This window comes from Trichechus manatus, unplaced genomic scaffold (genome assembly GCF_000243295.1).
Source record: "Trichechus manatus latirostris isolate Lorelei unplaced genomic scaffold, TriManLat1.0 scaffold00021, whole genome shotgun sequence".
Classification (NCBI taxonomy): domain Eukaryota; kingdom Metazoa; phylum Chordata; class Mammalia; order Sirenia; family Trichechidae; genus Trichechus; species Trichechus manatus.
The window spans coordinates 3,488,516-3,501,764 of record NW_004443957.1 but is presented as its reverse complement, the minus strand read 5'-3'; the positions used below and the strand labels follow the sequence as shown (position 1 = coordinate 3,501,764).

General features: G+C 35.2%; 1 protein-coding gene across 4 annotated transcripts in view; it reads right to left on the bottom strand.

Annotated features, from left to right (window-relative positions):
* The window catches only part of ARID4B (AT-rich interaction domain 4B), a 188,057-nt gene that overhangs the window by 35,849 nt on the left and 138,959 nt on the right, over positions 1-13,249 (bottom strand). The gene's annotated exons all lie outside the window — the stretch shown is intronic.

Genomic DNA, 13,249 nt, shown 5'->3' with positions numbered 1-13,249 from the left:
GTCCAACACCCATTCATGATAAAAACTCTCAACAAAATAGGAATAGAAGAGAAATTCCTCAACATAATTAAGGGCATTTATACAAAGCCAACAGCCAACATCATCCTAAATGGAAAGAGTTTGAAAGCTTTCCCCTTGAGAACGGGAACCAGACAAGGATGCCCTCTATCACCACTCTTATTCAACACCGTGCTGGAGGTGCTAGCCAGAGCAATTCAGCTAGAAGAGGAAATAAAGGGTATCCAAATTGGTAGGGAAGAAGTCAAAGTATCTCTGTTTGCAGATAATATGATCTTATAAACAAAAAACCCCAAAGAATCCACAAGAAAACTACTGGAACTAATAGAAGATTTCAGGAAAGTTTCAGGACACAAGATAAACATACAAAAATCAGTAGGATTCCTTTACACCAACATAGAGAACCTCAAACAGGAAATCACCAAATCAATACCATTTACAATAGCCCCCAAGAAGATAAAATACTTAGGAGTAAATCTAATCAGAGATATAAAAGATCTGTACAATGAAAACTACAAGACACTACTGCAAGAAACCAAGAGAGACTTGCATAAGTGGAAAAACATACTTTGCTCATGGATAGGTAGACTCAACATTGTGAAAATGTCAATTCTACCCAAAGTGATCTACAGATATAATGCAATCCCAATCCAAATTCTACCAGCATTTTTTAATGAGATGGAGAAACAAATCACCAACTTCATATGAAAAGGGAAGAGGCCCCAAATAAGAATTACTCAAGAAGAACAAAGTGGGAGGCCTCACACTACCTGATTTTAGAACCTATTATACCACCACAGTAGTCAAAACAACCTGGTAATGGTACAACAGATACATAGATCAGTGCAACAGAATTGAAAATCCAGACATAAAATCATCCATCTATGAGCAGCTGATATTTGACAAAGGCCCAACGTCCGTTAATTGGGGAAAAGACAGTCTCTTTAACAAACAGTGCTGAATAACTGGATATCCATCTGCAAAAAACTGAAACAAGACCCATACCTCACGCCATGCACAAAAAGTAACTCAAAATGGATCAAAGACTTAAATATAAAATCAAAAACGATAAAGATCATGGAAGAAAAAATAGGGACAATGCTAGGAGCCCTAATACATGGCATAAACGCAATACGAACCACAAGTAACAATGCACAAGCAGCAGAAAACAGCCTAGATAAATGGGAGCTCCTAAAAATCAAACACTTAGGCTCATCAAAAGACTTCACCAAAAGAGTCAAAAGACAACCTAGAGACTGGGAAAAAAATTTTGGCTATGACAAATTCGATCAGCATCGGATCTCTAAAATCTACAAGATACTGCAAAACCTCAACAACAGAAAGACAAATAGCCCAATTAAAAAATAAGCAAAGAATATGAACAGGCACGTCCCCAAAGAAGATATTCAGGCGGCTAACAGACACATGAAGAAATGCTCACGATCATTAGCCATTAGAGAAATGCAGATCAAAACTACCATGAGATATCATCTCACTCCAACAAGGCTAGCATTAATCCAAAAAACATAAAATAATAAATGCTGAAGAGGTGTGGAGAGACTGGAACACTTATACACTGTTGGTGGGAATGTAAAATGGTACAACCACTTTGGAAATCGATTTGGCGCTTCCTTAAAAAGCTAGAAATAGAAGTACCATACAATCCAGCTATCCCGCTCTTTTAAATATATCCTAGAGAAATAAGAGCCGTCACATGAATAGGTATATGCACACCCAGGTTCACTGCAGCACTGTTCACAACAGCAATAAGATGGAAACAACCTAGGTGCCCATCAACAGACGAATGGATAAACAAATTATCGTACATCCACACAATGGAATACTACGCAACGATAAAGAACAACGATGAAGCCGTGAAACATAACATGGAAGAAGCTGGAAGTCATTATGCTAAGAGAATTTAGTCACAGAAGAACAAATATTATATAAGACCACTATTATAAGAACACAAGAAAAGGTTTAAACACAGAAGAAAACATTCTTTGATGGTTACGACGGTGGGGGGAGAGGGTGAGGGTTATTTACTAACTAGATAGTAGATAAGAATTATCTTAGGTGAAGGGAAGGGCAGCACATACTACAGGGGAAGTCAGCAAAACTGGACTAAACCAAAGCTAAGACGTTTTCTGAATACAGTCAAACACTTTGAGGGACGGAGCAGCAGGGGTAGGGGTCTGGGGACCATGCTTTCAGGGTACATCTAGGTCAACTGGCATAACAAAGCTTATTAAGAAAATGTTCTGCATCCTAATTTGGTTAATGGCTTCTGGGCTCTTAAAAGCTTGCAAGCAGCCATGTAACATACGTCAATTGGTCCCAACCACCTAAGTAAAGGAGGACGAAGAACACCAAAGACACAAGGAAAGTAGCAGCCCAAGAGACAGAAAGGGCCACATAAACCAGAGACTTCATCAGCCTAAGACCAGAAGAACTAGATGGTGCCCGACTACCACCAATGACCACCCTGACAGGGAACACAACAGAGACTCCCTGATGGAGCAGGAGAAAAGTGGGGTGCAGAACTCAAATTCTAGTAAAAAGACCAGACTTAATGGTCTAAGACTGGAGCAACCTCAGAAAGCACGGCCCCTGGATTCTCTATCAGCCCAGAAATAAAACAATTTCTGAGGCCAACTCTTCAGACAAGGATTGGACTGGACTGTGGGACATAAAGTGATAATCGTGAGGAGTGTGCCTCTTAGCTTAAGTAGATACAAGAGACTATAAACGGGCAGCTTCTCTCCGGTAGTGAGATGGGAAGGCAGAGAGGGTTAGCAGCTGGCTGAATAGACATGGGGAATTAGGGGTGAAAAGGAGAAGTGTGTTGTCACAGTATGGGGAGAGAAATTAGAGTCACATAACAATGTATGTATAAATTTTTATATGGGAAAAAAGAAAAAAAAAACTCAAGAAAAGGTTGAAACACAGAAGAAAACATTCTTTGATGGTTACCAGGGTAGGGACGGAGGGAGAGGGGTATTCACTCACTACACAGTAGATAAGACTTATCTTAGGTGAAGGGAAGGGCAACACACAATACAGGGGACATCAGCACAACTGGACTAAACCAAAAGCTAAGAAGTTTCCTGAATACAACGAAACATTTCGAGGAATGGAGTAGCAGGGGAGGGTGTTGGGGGACCATGTTTTCAGGGAACAGCTAGGTCAACTGGCATAACAAAGTTTATTAAGAAAATGTTCTGCATCCCACTTTGGTGAGGGGCATCTGAGGTCTTAAAAGCTAGTGAGTGGCTGTCTAAGATACATCATTTGGTCCCAACCCACCTGGAGCAAAGAAGAAGGAAGAACACCAAAGACACAAGGAAAATACTAGCCCAAGAGACAGAAAGGGCCACATAAGTCGGAGACTCCATCAGCCTGGGACCAGAAGAACTAGATGGTGCCTGACTACCACCAATGACCACCCTGACAGGGAACACAACAGAGACTCCCTGACAGAGCAGGAGAAAAGTGGGGTGCAGAACTCAAATTCTTGTTAAAAGACCAGACTTAATGGTCTGATTTAGGCTGGAGGGACCCTGGAAGACATGGTCCCAGGACTATCCGTTAGACCAGAACTAAAAACATTCCCGAAGCCAACTCTTCAGATAAAAGATTAGACTGGACTATGGGGCATAAAATAATACTCATGAAGAGACTGCTTCTTAGCTCAAGTAGATATATGAGACTAAATGAGCAGCTCCTGTCCAGAGGCGAGATTAAAAGGCAAAAAACGGGGACAGGAGCTGGTTGAATGGACACGGGAAATCCAGGGTAGAAACGTAGAGTGTGCTGTCACAGTATAGGGAGAGCAGCTAGGGTCACATAGCAATGTGTGTATAAATTTTTGTGAGAAACTGACTTGAACCGTAAGCTTTCACTTAAAGCACAATTAAAAAAAAATACATGAATATTAATAACTAAGGCAAATATAAACTTTTTTATTTTAAAATGCTTCTAATTCATTTTTCGGACTTCCCAAATAAATGACCCCTTGTCCTTCCCTCATCTACGCTGGCTGTCCCTGCACAGGTGCTCACCGATATTTTCTTGACTTTGCTTTAAGTCATGTCCTGGTGGTACAGTGGTTAAGAGCTCAGGCTGCTAACCAAAAGGTTGGCAGTATGAATCCATGAGGTGCTCTTTGGAAACCCTATGGAGGAGTTCTACTCTGTCCTATCGGGTCGCTATGAGTCGGAACTGACTTGATGGCAACGGGTTTGGGATTTTTGGTCTGCTTTAAGTACCACACAGGGAATCAAGATATTTAAGCACACTTTGATCAGATCTCTCTACTGCTTAACAGCTATGGAGGGCAACAGATCTTCAGAGAAACCACCTTCCTATTAAATAACTAGGTATGTCTCCAAGGATAGCAGGCCTGTTATTATAAGCTATCATGTTTTATGATAATGTAATTGGAAAACTAGGAGAGAAATTTAAGCTAAGCACATGATCAACAAACAAACTGACCTGCAACTTTTGAGCCAAGCAGTAAAAGTTCTTACAAAAATGACTGTGGAAGGCCAGGCAGCTTGGATTGTTGATATAAACTATCCTGCCTTTAGATGGACTTTACCTCTTGAAGTTATGACCAGAAGAGAGTACCTGGTGTCTTCATGACAAAAGGGAATATAGTTTGCCAGGACACGAGGAAAAGTGAATTACTAAATTCTTCCTTTTAAAAACAGACATTAAGTACCAGGTTAGAAAATTAAGGTAGTGATCCACCATTACTATTTTGAAATCCAGTTATCAACAAATTCATTATAATTAGTGCATGTTATAGATGAAATCAAGGAGCCCTGGTGGCACAGTAGTTAAACGCTGGGCTGCCAACTAAAAGGTCGGCAGTTCAAACCCCCAGCCACTCCACAAGAGAAAGATGTGGCAATCTGCTTCCATAAAGATCACAGCCTTGGAAATCCTATGAGACAGTTCTACTTTGTCCTACAGGGTTGCTATGAGTTAGAATCGACTTGACAGCAACAAGTTTGTAGGTTATAGATGGAATCTATACATATACATGTATCTTATCTGACATTTACCTAATGTACTAGGGAAAATATTTTCCAGGTGTATACATGACTTATTTGAGAATATTTCTATTGTAATCATTTAATATTCAACTAACTCAACAAACGTGAAAGAACAGTTGTATGAACAACTCATTTAATTTCTGAAGGTCTGTTCCCTGACCTATATAAAATTACTAAGCTGGACTAGATGATTACTAAAACGAAAAATTATGAGACTCCAGGACTACAAGTTTACTTGTGAACTTATTCACTCAATAAATACTTCTTAGGCACTTACTATCTGCTAGGCTCTGCACTAGGCACTGGGTATTCAGCAATGAATGCAATAAACATAACCTCTGCCCTCAAGGAGCTTACAATTTAACAGAGAAGACAACACTAAACAGGTAATTACAAAAGCAACAATACAAACCTTCTGAAAGAAGCCACATAAATACCTGAATTTTTAAAAATGTATTGAATTAAAATAATCATATAAAGCTACAAGAAACTATTCAGAGACCATAGCATACTTGCTCTCACCAGAGAAAAATGGAGTTCTAGAAGAAAAGTTTTATGATCTTTGTTTGGAGGTGTTGGCAAATCATCTACAAAATCATTTTGCAATAATAAAAACTAAAACAACTGTTAGTCAACCAGATAAAAATACCAAAATGGTTACTGCGCCCGCATCAATTCTGATTTTTATTTTTCTTAAACCCAACTAAACCACTTTTAAAGAAATATTTTTGGCATGTTGTGATACATACTGAAAAGGCACAGCCTTACAGTTAAAATAATTGCATGCAAAAAAAGACATTAAAAAAATAATTTCATAAGCAAAACTAAACTGAATGCTTAAAGACTGTTTGAAATACGTATACAGGTTATAATAAAATCTGATGACCAACCTTCAATTTGAGCAAAATATTAAATCATTTCCATTTTGTTTTTTTAACAGAATCATTTAATAACTGAACAATATGTATCTTACATCTTGCTTATCTATACACAAAAAAATTAATATATGTCATATAACTAATTTGTTTAGCTTTTAAAAACCTCATATCTAAAGTTGAAATTTAGGTTGTTTCAGCAAGAAAAGGAATTTCCTGTTGCTTTCGAGTCGATTCTGATTCATGGCAACCCTACAGGACAGAGTAGAACGGTTCCATAGGGTTTCCAAAGAACCGCTGGTGGATTCGAACTGCCAACCTTTTGGTTAACAGCCAAACTCTTAACCACTGCACCACCAGGGCTCCAAAAAAAGGAATTACCCTCCCTTACTGAGAAGGAATACATGAAAAAAAGTATGATAACATAATATGAAAAAACATTAAGTTATGGTGAAAAGCAATACTAGTTATTATTAATTATAATCTTCATAAACAATTTTACCAATATTTGCTTAGTTTATAAATTCTATATAATATTCTCAATTTACATATACATTTTTTAAATCTGAGAAAATATTTAAAGCAAAATTTATGAAAAGACTCACTGAACACAATTTAATGCTTTTAGCCACGAACCCAAGATAAAATAAAACAAAAACAAAAGATACTAGTCAAAAAATAAAATCATAAGCATGCTATTAACATTTCATATTTCCACTTTATATAACACTGTTAAATTCACATCAAAGAGACATAACTATAATATCTGACACAAACATCCCAAAAGAATGGTATAGTAATTGTATCAACAGGTTTTCCTAAGGAACATAACTGTAAAATGAAACAAAGTTTAAGTCTCTCCGCAGAAGTAATATGTAATATTAAGAAAACATTGCAGAGCAATTTACCAGGCTTATAAAGACCATTGCAAATGGTTAACAAATGTGGCACTAACTGTATATTGTGATACAAACTTGACTTAAAAGATAACAAAAAGTTTATTAATATTTGGTAAGTTTAAAGAATTAATATTTGTGTACATTTAAACAGATAAAGATGTACCTGTCAATCTACAGTTACAGGTTTATGTTTTATGTTAAATATACCTGGCAATCTACAAAAACTACTGAATGAACATGACCAAGTTTAGTAAATACTATGATTAAGCTGAACAAAGAAAGAAAAATTAAAGCCCATTTGAGTGCAAAGTTAACCTGAGTTACTGATCTTTTTTTAATGAAGGAAATGTTTATCTTCACTTGCACTTAAAAACCAGTTAACTCAAAAGTGACTTTTTAAAGTAAAGATTTTCATGTTTATTTCATTCATTGCTTATAAACTTTGTTGTCAATTTCTCTATATGTAGGACTGCAAAAGAATTTTTCACATGAGCTGTAGCACAAAGCCCTTTTGCTGTCATAGTACTTTTTAATTTTAATATGCTTTATACCATAAATATAACTGAGTAGGCTTGGAGAATGTGACACAAGGGTTTGTGGAGGTGAGAGTTTGAAGAAGGTAACAGTGACACATCAAGAAGAGACACATAAAGGAAAAATTGTACACAAAAGGAGTATGAAGGCTTGGTGAACAAGACAGCGGCAATGTTCTCTTCTCTCCCCTAAAAACAAATTTACAGATATTTGGAAGTCATTGTCAAATGGTCTTTATTTATTAGCCTCTAACTTTTACAATGTAGAAATAAGGTGGACAATTTCTCAGAGTACCTGGCTTTAACAGCTCTGCCTAATCCATAGGATGTTGTCCTATCACTATCAGAATAATTATTTACAAGTATGATGAGTAGAACAACTTTGTACTCTTTTATCAGTATTCCTAAATTTAATAGCATGCACAGAGAAAGTATATAGCAGGGATCAAATTACGTGGAAGTAAAACATAAAAGAATAAAAAAGGAAGGAAAGAAACAGAACATTCTAGAGATGGCAAGAAATAAAAATTAAGCTGAAAAGTGACATAAAAATTTTTTAATGGACAAAATGAGATTTAAGTGCAGAAGAAAAGTCATTTCCAATCAAATTCATTCCAGTCTCACAGTTTCAGCCACATTTTGTCTGCTAATTAGGAGATGGGTTGTTTATATGAGCCAAAGAGGACACAAAAAACAACTCAGAAGAGGCTCTAAATCTGTCCCAATCCCCCACTAGTCTATATCATTCTGTAAGTATCATTTTAAAAACTAGTGGCTTTTTAACTTCCAATCTACTTCTATTTTGCTGCCAAGAGGTTCATTTTAGTTCATCATTCATTGAATACTTACCATGTGCTACACAAGTACTGTGGCTAGATGGGTTAAGGGTTATTAAAGGAAAAAATATGGAATAGGGTTTTTTATGTTCTAAAATTAAATAACTTTTGTTATATAAAGTATTGTGGTCCTGACATAGAAAGCTTGAAAAATGACTGGGAATGGGGGTGGGGGGGGGGACAAAGGAAAAAAAACATTAACCCACAGTTCCAGATGGCAGTTATATACCAAAGGGTCAAATCCCTTTGAATCAGGAAAATAATTTAGAAATATTCAATATCAATATGGCAAGAAATGAGTACGGAATCAGCTACATGGGGGTCACTGCCCAGTTTTTGAGGCGAGGCTGGGGCAAAAGCCTGCCTGAAGAGGGTTTAAATAAAAAGAAGAGAAACTGGATAAAAAGTGTAGACAATGGCACAGTAAGGGAAAGCGAGGGCAAGAAAGGTCCTTTAAGATGCGAGAAATAACAGTAGGTCTGTAGGTAGATGGAAATGATCTAGAAAACAGTAAGAAACTGACAATACAGAGTGGGGAGAATTGCTACATCCATGTCTTTGATAAGGTAAGAGGGGGTGGCAATTAGAAGACTGGTTTTAATAGTAGCATGGATTGCTCATCTATGACTAAAGATGGGAAAGCAGAAAATGTGGCTGCAGATGCAGGAAGGGAAGGGTAAATGTAGTGGGAGTCCACAGAAATTTCTCTTCTGATTGCTGCAAATTCTCAATGAGATAAAAAGCAAGGTCACCAGCTGAGAGTGAAAATGGGAAAGAGATGTTGGAAATTTGAGGAGCTAAGAAACAGTATGAAATAGTTTCCTAAGAAAATAGTAACGTGAATGGAGCAGCGACATATAGGGCCCACTCAAGGTTCACCGTCATGAATTTAAAATACGACCAGTCAGCATGGTGGTTTGATTTACTGCAGTCAGGATCAGCTGCACAGGTGCAGGCAAGGAGCAGCAGTGTTAGATTTAATCAGGATTGTTGTGTTATTGTCAGCTGAGTACCGCAAAGCAAGAGAACGGCAAAAGAACAGCATGGGAATAAAAAGAAGTGATTATAACAACTGACCAAAGAATTTAAGCAACATATGAGAGTTGTTGTTGTTGTCGTTAGTTGCCGTCTAGTTGGGAATTAAAAGGGTGAGGAATGTTAGGATAAATAGACTGTAAATCCTAGTGGGATAATTCCCTTGCTTGGACCGCAAGTTCCTTACACGGTGGACCATTTCTTTATATCCTTAGTGCCAAGCATAGTATTGGGCACACAGATGTTCAACACATGTTTGCTAAATAAATAAAATTTCTTTAAAAGCAGTTAAGTATTACAAATGGTGGGATTTAACCCATTCTCTGTGAAAGCTTTACACTAGTTTCTCCCTCTTTGCTGCCAAATAGGATTCAATTTGCTTGGTGAATTAAGATTTTTTCATTAATGAAGTAAATTTTTATTACAAACAATACATTTAAGTATAATTTATCTTATTTTCAGTTAGAAGTGTTGTTACTTATTTAATAGATTTACAAGCGAAATTTTAAAATGTCTCTTTTACTCTTTCATATCCCTTATGCAGTTAGTGATCTAGAACAGGAAAAAAAAAAAGTCTATTCAAATTCCCAATTCCTTGATCAAAAACCAAGTTAGAAATGGAGAAAAATAATCAACACTGTTATAACATAATAAAATAATGATGTATTTTAAATCCCATGCCAAGTAGTCTAGATAGTTCTAATACACTTAGTTGTTACTCAATAAGGATAAATTCAACACACTCAACAGAGCTTATGGCAGGTGCATTTCAAAGTGTAATCTTTCAAAGATCAATCCCATGTTCATGACATGATTTACAAACTTAAGCATGAAAAGTTATCAACTAATGATACTAAGAACTTCTATAAAATATAAACATCACTAAGAAGTTACTCATAAGTTAAAACAAATATAACATAAACTACTGTTAAAAAATTACTAATGTATGACCGTAACTTTAAAAACTATATAGATTTATTTTTCAAAACAGTAAAGAGAACACAGAATAAAGTGAGCTTCTTTTTCTACTTTCATGTATTTTCCCATTTTTCTAGAAGGAATACTATTTTAAGAAGAGTTTTAAAAATTATAAAAAAGCATTGACTTAGAATACAAGTATGTGGCAGCCTTATAAATTCTAGTGTTGGAAAGTAGTTTCATATATGGTCACTGTTATCTGAAAAATTCTGTAGCAGCATTAAATCATCTATAAGCCAGTATGTGGCTTGGGGTCAATAGTTCTCTTTCCAGTAAATCTGGTATAAGCATGTAAAATAATGTCTTTTTTTCATCCTAGCAGTAAAAACCAAACTAGCCCAAACACTATCCTTTAGGCAACAAAAATCAATCATTTTTTAGCTGTGAAAGAGGGGTACAGATGAGAATTAGACTAAAGATTTATACAGTAATTCAGAAAAAAAGGAAAAATGTAGAAATTAATAAGAAAAACTTTTTTTTTTAACTAACAAAGACATTCTTACTTTCTTTAAGAAAAATTTGTTTGCTGGAAAATATTTCAGATGCAACAAAAACCCATGTAACTATCTCCGTACAAAACTTCCTAAATTGCTATTATCACACATGACTATAACTGAAAACGAAATTATTTTCATGAATCTTCATGCATAAATCTTTCTAATTTCATAGCTCTTAAATGTAATTTAGAGATCAAGTTGAAAGCCTCCCAAATAACAGAAAATATTTGAGAGCTGATGAGAATTTCACAATCCTGATTACATTAGCTTCAGAATGAAGGAGCCACAAACATCACAATTATTGCTTACTTATCAATAAGACAAACACTTTAGTTATTATTACATAGAGAAACAGGAATATAATTATGTTGTCTATAAGAAAATTAATTGCCTAATTTACTGAAGTACAGTTGTTCTTCTCTACGATACTGAAGTGTCATAGGTCTTCATCAAGATGGTTTAAGTTCTCTTCTTTTGAAAGTTCATACCATACAAATGCTTGAGTTGTCAGAAATAGATGGCATCCTTCTTAGTAACACAAGTAGGTCTTGTTGCACCAGGTCACATTTGCTTCCCTACGTTATTAAGAACTTCAATGCCTCAGTTAAAAAATCTTCCCTTACCCCACCCGTTCACTATCAATTTCAAAACTAAAATACTAGATATTCTTTCTATCCTCTAATACCCAAGTGCCCTAGGCTTAATCTTTCTTTTAGTCCATCTTTTCTTAATGAAACAGAAAATTGTACATTAACTGCAGAATAATTTTATGAATGTCTCAGCTCTTATACCTAATAAGCCCCTTTTGTTTAATGAGCCAATTAACAACAAAATAATAATCAAGTTCTGATTACAATGAAAGTTGGAGAACCCCTAAATTCTATCCATTCTTCACACAATTTAAAGCATTTTATAAAGGCCACTAGGAAAACTGCCTCTTTAGATTAAACTAGTAAAATAACTAGAAGTACTAAAAGAAGAGGTAGAAGATGATGTGGCTCTTATCTATCTTGTTGGCATAACTTAGTAAGTATTAATTTTTGCTGATTCAATTATTTCTTCCTCATTTTAAACCAATGTGTTTTATATTTATATTCATATCCTAGGCAGAGCAGAGTAGAACTCTCCTACATTTATATTTAATAAGATCACTAGGCAAGATCAAAATGATAAATATAAAAAACTGGGCAAAACATTCTTCTAGCAGCTATATCTAAGATCTCAAATATCTTCTTCTGAACATGATCATTAAAAGTCAGGAAAATTATGCACCATAGCGGCAGCATAAGAACCAACAGCCAAAAGGATAACTTACACACAATGTTAAAAAGTGGTTATCTGGAAAAGCTTACGTAACAGTAATATATCTAAGTACTGATGAAAGGTATTCTAGACTCTCAAGCAAAACTCCAGAACACTTCCTTATAACTTAAGTTGTTTTCTTTCTACTAATCATCAGAATGGATCAGAATTGTACTTTTCCCAAAACAAGAAAGGTAATCGGATTAGACTATACTTTTACAGCTTCCTGTTGCTGCAACAGGATAACAAAAAATGTACTTTTAAGAAACAAAATTTTAGATGGTATTTGCTTAATAAGTTCCCAAGCCACAGAATACAATTTAAATATAAAATATAAGAAAAGTACTCCTTCCTGAAGCTAGGTATACCATGAAATCACCATTTAAAACTTCTGTGGTTAATTTTTCAAGAGCTACAACTCTATCATACGCTATATTTCAAATATAACACCAAACACTGCAGAATAAATTATTCTTCAAAGATAACTAAATGATAAGATCTTAAAACTAGCTTGCCAAATTTGGATAAAATTGAAATATGAAATTTATTTGGATAAACCACAGAAAACTTATGTTAAGAAAAAAACTGAAGTCAGTGAACACAATGTAAAAATTGAACCTCAGTCTTTCATTTCCCTAGGTTAGTAACTCAGACAGAAAGTGTGCTCTATTATGGTCAAGTAGACTTGCTCATTTTTAACCATAATGTTTCAAAGATACAAATAAATCTTTGAGACTTCTGAACAAGGTTGTACTGCAAGAGCTATTAACGAGGAGATAAGGCCTTTTTGAAATAACTAATGCTTCTTAAGAAATCTCAACTTTTAAATCCCTGCCTACTGAAGGAAAGAAATATGATGAGTTAAGAAGATTATGATGAAGTTACTATGGCAAAGTAGTAAAAATGCAAGAAAGCAGGTCGTCTCATAACTGGCTAATAGACATCAAAAAGCTAAATCTCTTTCACCTTTTTAAAAGATTCTTCTATCATTTCATCAAAAAATGTTTTCTCTATTAATTTATATGTATTACATAAATATCACTTGTGTAGCCCTCAGTTTTCTTAACATTAAGATATCCTGTAAGTACTGAAAACAGTAAGTAGGAAGCCACTAAGCGAGATACTTACATGCTAAACACTAAGTATTTTTAATATGGCATCATGACCTCAATTAGAATACTGACAAGTCTGTAATTCGTTAATTAAATTTTAAAAT